Raw genomic sequence first — 7,037 nt, 5'->3', positions numbered from 1 at the left:
GGGATGTTATCAAGTCCTTAATGTAGTGCCATGGTCACTGATCTGCAGATAGCTGGAGGGGGTGCGAGGGATCCCAGCCACCTGGAAAACAAGTTGGCAATGTGGTATCAGTGGAAGAGATGCCCCTGCCCCAACCTGCCTGCCATTTCACTCCCGAAAATTCCTGGGAGAAGAACCTGGCCACTGCACCCAAGAAACATGCATGGACACACACAGCAGTGTGCTCATGGCTCTGAGCCAAAAGCAATGGAGTTCCTCATGATAGCAGAGAAATACCGAGAAAATCAATTGCGGGGGGAGGGGGTGGTCTTCAAAGGATGACACAGTGTAGCATTAAAAACAAGCTGGTCACAGTACCCAGAGGGGACACCAGGGGCAGTTTTCATGGTGACAGAACAGGCCTCCGTCCTGCCTCTGCCTCTGCCTTGTCCAGTCTGCACCGGTGCTAAGGGGAGGCAGCTCCGGCCCTGCGGGGACAGAGTCATATCCGTGTCAGCGTCCTGGTTTTGATCCCTTCTCCATGCCCTGTGAGTCTGGGAGAGCTGGGGAAGGAGCCCTGTGTGACCATGCTCAGCCCCTTGGAGCCTTACCCTCCCCGAAGTGTTCAATTAATTACAGTACAACTCTTATTTAACCTGGGATCCCAGCATCTCGGGGCTGAGGTCAGAGGACCAAGGCATGTAGAGTGGGATTCGAGGCCAGCCTGGGCTACATAGAAAGCCGATGCCTAAACAAACCACAGACTAGATAAGCGAACAGTGAGGAGGATGGAAAGTTCTCTTTGGGTTGAGTCACAACTGGGGAATGAGGAAGGAAGAGCTAGCCTGACCCCGAGCAGGCTCCCCGGCTTCACCGAGGCTGTTGCCGGTTGCGGCAGACACCAGGCTTCCTGTGTGCAGCCTCTCTCCTGTTGCCGTACCCGACACCTGCCTCGTGCATCTTGTTTTCTTTTGGTAAAATAACTTGGGGAAAGACAAGTTTTATTCTGAAGTAGTTTGGTCTTTGGAGGCAGAAAGGTGCAGGGAATGCTCCTGGCTTCACCATTAGCAGTCGGTGATTCAGCCGGGGGCAGCTGCCGAGGGCGCTGAGCCCACCCGGGGGCCTCCCAGCAGAACAGATCTCCAGGCGGAAGGCATTTCCGTGGGGACTCCCGGCAAAGCCTATGGTGACCTCTTTGCCCGGTGTCATAGTCTTTGGAGGGACCTACCCGTTCCTCCATCGTGTGACTCTGAGGTATGCGGAGCTCCATGTAGGTGGCAGGCAGTGTGTGCACACCATCTCCAGCACTGGCGTATGAGAAAGAGCTGAATCACCCGAAGGTGCTTAGACGTGAGACAAACGGCCGGAGGAGAGGCGGGTGGGTCTCACCCCCACACAGGACGCAGCCAGGCCGCCTCGGTGCCCTCCAGTGCACACCTTGCTGGCTTCTCTCTCCTCTGGGATGTCCAACAACAATCGCAACCCTCATCCACAGCAACACAAGGCTCTCCTTCAGCCCCAGCTCTCTTTACTGCCCCCCTCAGGTCTGTTTGTTTGAAGCCCCAACACCTGGTAAGGCAAACCAGACCACGGTCACCTCTGTCACCTGTCATCACCATCCAGAGCAAACCTCGGTTTTTTCACCCTCCTGCTTCCAGCTCTAAACACATTCATGCACGTACACATGAATACACATACACACATGAGCACATACACAGGTCAGACAATATACATATTCACATGTACACACATTTATACACATGCACACACATTTACACATATACACATGTACATACATGTGCACATACACAGGCCAGACAATACACCTATATACATGCACACAAACATGTGCATATACACATGCCAGACTATACACATATTCACACATATATACATGTATACACATGCACACATGCACACATACACACATAGATTCATGTGACTCCAGCTGTTCACATTCAGGATCTGGAATGAGTTCACACGTACACACACACACACCACATACATTCACACATATACCCATGTATATACACACCCATACATATACCAGACTATACATATATTCACATCTACACACAGCTACATGTATACATACACCACACACATTCACACATACACACATTTATACACATGCACACACATACACATGCACATATACAAGCCAGATTACACATGCATATACCACATGCACACACACACACACACACACACACACACACATAGATTCATGTGACTCCAGCTGTTCACATTCAGGATCTGGAATTCCTCCTGGTGGGAAAGGGCAGAGCTCAGGCTGTGCCTCAGTAGGCAGCGTGCTTGGGGCGTCCATCGCTGTTCCCTAACCTCTGCACCCTGAAATTCCATCAACTCCCATACCCCGCCCCTCCCTCCCTGTCTCCCTGGGCGGGACCTCCAGGGTCACAGGACTGAGGGACAGGGCCTGGCCATCAGCCCACGGCAGGTGGCCCACACGGATGGGAAGGCATCCTCACCCTCGTCTCCAGCCGCACACACCTCTCGACACACACAGAACTCTCGTGGGTGAGACAAACAGCTGTGTGGCTAACATTGAGGCCGGTGGGTCACGGTACTGTGTCAAGGAGTCCGTCTCCAGTGAAACCGAAGTGACGGCCACTGCTGTCCCCGGCCTTTGATACACATTGGAGAATCCAGTCCTCTCCCGCAGGAGGCCAGAGAGTCTCCTCACTTACTGCGGAGGAAACCCGGGCTCCCAGGAAGTGGCCTGGGCCGCTGCTGTGGGGACAGCGGCCTGTGGGCCTGAGTTACAACCTCCCCCTAGTCCAGTGACCAACGACGATGACATTTTGGTTCACACTGCATTCATTTCTCAACATGGCTTCCCATGAGCTGGATGGAACCCTTGCGAGGTGACCCGAGGCCCCAAATGGCCTCCTGGCCCCCAGTTTCCTATAAAAATCCCGAAATTTGCAGCCAAGGCCCATCGGATGGGCTCTATTACAAAAGCCGTTGCCTGCCAAAGGCCCGGCATGTGGGCCACCTCATCTTTGTAATATTAGAAATATTGAAAATAGCTCGCAGACGCACCATCCCACACCGCATCAGCCGCTGCAGCTGCCGCCGCCGCGCTCCAGACCTGGCTCCCTGCACCCCACACATCCACCAGGCTGCCTTCGAGTCTGGGCTGGCCAGGGCATCCACGGGGCCAGAACCTTCCGGTGTGTTCGGGGTTTAACCCCTCTAGCCAGAGTCAGCCCGTCCTGAGGGGGCGAGGGGGCGGGGTGGGGGAGGAGGAGGAGGCCCACTCAGCCAGAGCCGCGGATCCCCCTTCAGCTGGCGGGACATCAAACCTTCCCAAAACGCTTCCATGTGGTGCCAGGCCTGCGCCCGAGTCCTTCACATTGGATTAGTCCCGGGGCTGTCGGGCAGCCGCGTCCTCACAACTCCGCTTTCATGCTTGCCCACAATTTGAATGTCATCACACAAAATCAAGGCTAATTGTGAACAGGCCTGCCCCCTCCCCGCCTCCCCTCCCCCCCTCTGCCTTCCCAACCACATCTGGATTCCACAACCTCTCCCGGGGCCTGGAGACCTGCTCAGGCTGCGAACTCTCAGGCTCTAACTTGATTTCCTTTCCCGTCTCCCAGCCTCCTAAATATACACCATGGAATGTTCTTTTCTTTCCTCTGCCTTTGGCCTTGGGGTTACCGTTGTCAAGACCGCCCTGCCTGTGAACCCTGCCTTGCTGGGCTTGCTCCCAGCCGATGCGGAGGCCCCTGCAAAGCCCAGGGCCTCACTCTGCTCAGGCGAGCGCAGTCTCTGCCCTTCAGACAAGCTGTGTCCCACTAGGCTTCACCCTCTGGCGTGACATCTCAACCTGGCCGTGGCCCATGGTCCCCCACCCCAGCCAGCTGTGATGTCTGAAGCGAAGGAGAAATGATCCTGCCTGTGAAGGCCTCTAGACCAAGGAAATAGATGTGGGGCAGAAGAATTGGAGGTGCTTGGTGACCCCCAAAAGAGGCAACTGGGGTGTCTTCCGGTGACCTGTTCCAGTAGTTTAAGGAAAGACTAGAGATGCCCTCTGTGGGGTGAATGTGCCCTTAAGGATCCAGGGGGCTCTGTGGAGGGGATAGAGTTTTCAAAGCAGGGTTTGGGGTGAGCACTGGTTGGTGCCAAACATGCCATTAAAACTCCCCCAAAGGGGGCCCCTATGTTAGAGGGACATTAGTTTTCTCTACTGAAACAGTCATAGAGTCTCAGAAGCGGTGGGTGGCCATTTGACAGCCCATCATGTGAGGGGGAAGCTGTGGCCGAGAAAAGGATACTTCACCCAGGACTGAGCAAAAGGGGGTCCTGTCCTTGAGGGATTTTACCAATTCTGGGGGACCCCAGAGATGACGGCCCACTCTGAGGAAGTTCAGGAGGGACGGAAGACTTTGCCTCTGGGTCCCCACTTGGCCAATTCAGCTCAGGGGCATTTGCCAGGGTGGGGGAGCCAACCCAGCCCCCAAGTCAGAGGTTCAGAAGAAGGCAGTTGGAAGGGAAGGGATCAGAGCCAGCACCCCACCAGGCCTGAGACTTGAGCAGGGACCTTGCCCCGTGGGATGGGGCTCTTCAGTCTGTTTACCCGAGAAGAAGGGGTTAAACTAAGGGGTTTATCCTGATCTGGCCTATACACTTGCCTTTCTCATTCCCAGGGGCAGAAACTTAGGTTAGGGTGCCCCTAAGCACCCAGGAAAAGCCAGAGTGATGAAAGACGTAGGGCTTGCTTGGTACACACAGAAGCTAGGAGGTGAGGGAACAGACTGAAAAATAAATGAATGAACCTAGAAACAAATGAACACTCGCCTCCTCCCTCCCCTGCGCTCCAGGGCTCATGTGGCCTTTTCTCTTGGAGGGGAGTGCAGCGACCCCCCCCATCCACCTTTCCAAGGGCTGTGACGGGAATTTCAGTGCAAGCTCCGTCTGCTGAGAATGGGAACCAGACAAATCGTCCCAACAAAGCATCAACTCTGTCCCCAGGTGGGGTGCATGCTGAAAGCCAGGAGAGCTGTGGAATGGCAGCTGTCCCTTCCCACCGCAGCCCTGCCTTCACCTCCGACCTTCCCAGCCTCTTCACCGATTCTCCCCTGCATCGCTGGGGGCAGATTTCCCTGGTCCCTTTGTCTGCTTGGCCAACTGTAAGGACACAACTGGAAGTCCCAGATTCACCCACAGCTTTTGTGACTCCCTGGGCAGGGACGCTGTGGGAGGAATCCAGTCCCATCCCATGTACCAACCTTTCTCCTGAGGTTCAAAAAGCACCTAGAGGCCCATTTTTGTAGATTCAGAAACTGAGCCACGGCAACAGGGAACACACATTTGCCGTCACACAGAAAACTGGTCATGGGACCAAAACTTCTGTCTTCCTTTCTGGAGCCACATGCAGTGGCTGGCGGGTGGCTGCGATGGAGCAGTTAGATAATCACCATGGCAACTACAGGGCTCCAGCAAAACCCACCCCCGACACCCCCGCAACTAGAAGGTGTAGGGGTTGCAGAGGCCACAGAGCTGGGGACCAACCCTATCCAGCTTCCAGGCTGCATCCCTGGAGGAAGCTGTTCAAGTCTTGCGGCTCCCAAGGACAATGGTGATGCCATTCCAGAGCAAGGCTCTGAGGGTCAGCTGGCTTCACAGGAACACAGAGGCCTCCTGAAGCAGGATTCCTCACTGAGGCCTGGTTCAAACTCTAAGACCCCTTATCCTGCTGAAACCCAAGCATCCCCCTGCCTGACCCCAACCCCTGCACACAAGCAGCCAATGTTAAAAGCTTCAGCCTTGCAGTTTCCATCATCTGGGGCCACGTTTACAGTGGCAATAAAAGCCAGCAGGTGCTGGCGATTGAACAAATCAGTCCTGGCCCAGCCCCAGATGCCTGCCACCGTCCATCCTCAGCATGGCTTCTGGGAGCCTACAGTTATCAAGGTCACCAGCCCTACACACAGCTCCGACTGCCTCACATGAATGACCAATGGCAAACGGGACAGTCCCCAGAATTCACGGCCAGATGTGTAGGAGAGAGCCTGCCCCATGCCCCCATTTGCAGCACGGACACTGATATGAGGATCCTTCTGGCTCTTTCTCTGGATCTGTCTTTTGAAGTCCAGCTGGATGAAGGACGAGGGTCAGTGTGAGGGCCCCACAGGGCAGATGAGTTGACTTCTAGAAGATGCTGGTCAGGTGACATCCCCTAAAGTCATTGAGCAGCCTGGTCACTGTCTGGGGTTGGCATTCATCAGTCCTGCTCAGGAGGCTCACCATATATCCCAGTACGACCTCAGACACACCCCACAGGCCAGCGTGGGGTTTCTATATCTGTTATATATCAGAGCACGATTATCCATTCACAGTAGTGTGGAAACAAGGCTGCCTTGTCCACTACAAGACAGGAAGCAAAGGCCTCCCTGCTCCTCCCTCCACTGGAAACCAAAAATGGCACCAGACACCACCAACACACACACACACACACACACACACACACACACACACACACACACACACGCACACACACGCGCACACGCACACCGCCATCTGCAGCTTGTTCCTTGGGCTTTCATACCTCACCATGTTGTTCCCTCAGCACAGAGCTCTGCCCTCTGCATTTCTGCCTGTTCAGTGTCCCCTCGGAGATCAATTCAAGCATCAGTTCCCAAGAGAATCCCTTCTGAGCACGAGCTACCTCTCCCCAGCATGCCTTCACATCCGAGTCTGGCTCCCTGAATTTGTTTGTGGAGAGAAGGCACTAGCTGGCTGGTCCATCTGGCCGAGAGTAAGGTCTCTGGGCCAGGAGAGATCTGGGTACTGGGAGGGGATGATGGGGATCCAGGCGCTGCCTACAGGACCCCACCCCCACCCCATCCCCACCCCTGTCACAGTTGAAATGGATGGAGTCACAGCTAGCAGCTCATGGGGCCAAGGGCCCATCCTGGCCTGCAGCATGTGTGGGTTCCCTGGCCTGTCCATCATCAGCTCCCCTGAGTGGATCTGCAGCCCCTGGGTACTGGTGGCTGGGCATGCTGTCTTCCCGGGGACTCTGAGGC

General features: G+C 55.2%; 1 long non-coding RNA gene across 1 annotated transcript; it reads right to left on the bottom strand.

Moving 5' to 3' along the window:
* Positions 1-759: 759 nt before the first annotated feature.
* On the bottom strand, positions 760-6,768 carry LOC143270332 (uncharacterized). The gene is made up of 2 exons (XR_013047473.1): positions 6,557-6,768; positions 760-1,548 (listed from the first exon to the last, which is right to left on the bottom strand). It is a non-coding gene; the product is annotated as an uncharacterized LOC143270332 (long non-coding RNA).
* Positions 6,769-7,037: the final 269 nt, after the last annotated feature.

This window comes from Peromyscus maniculatus, chromosome 23, assembly GCF_049852395.1.
Source record: "Peromyscus maniculatus bairdii isolate BWxNUB_F1_BW_parent chromosome 23, HU_Pman_BW_mat_3.1, whole genome shotgun sequence".
Classification (NCBI taxonomy): Eukaryota; Metazoa; Chordata; class Mammalia; order Rodentia; family Cricetidae; genus Peromyscus; species Peromyscus maniculatus.
This window is presented reverse-complemented; position numbering and strand designations above follow the sequence as displayed.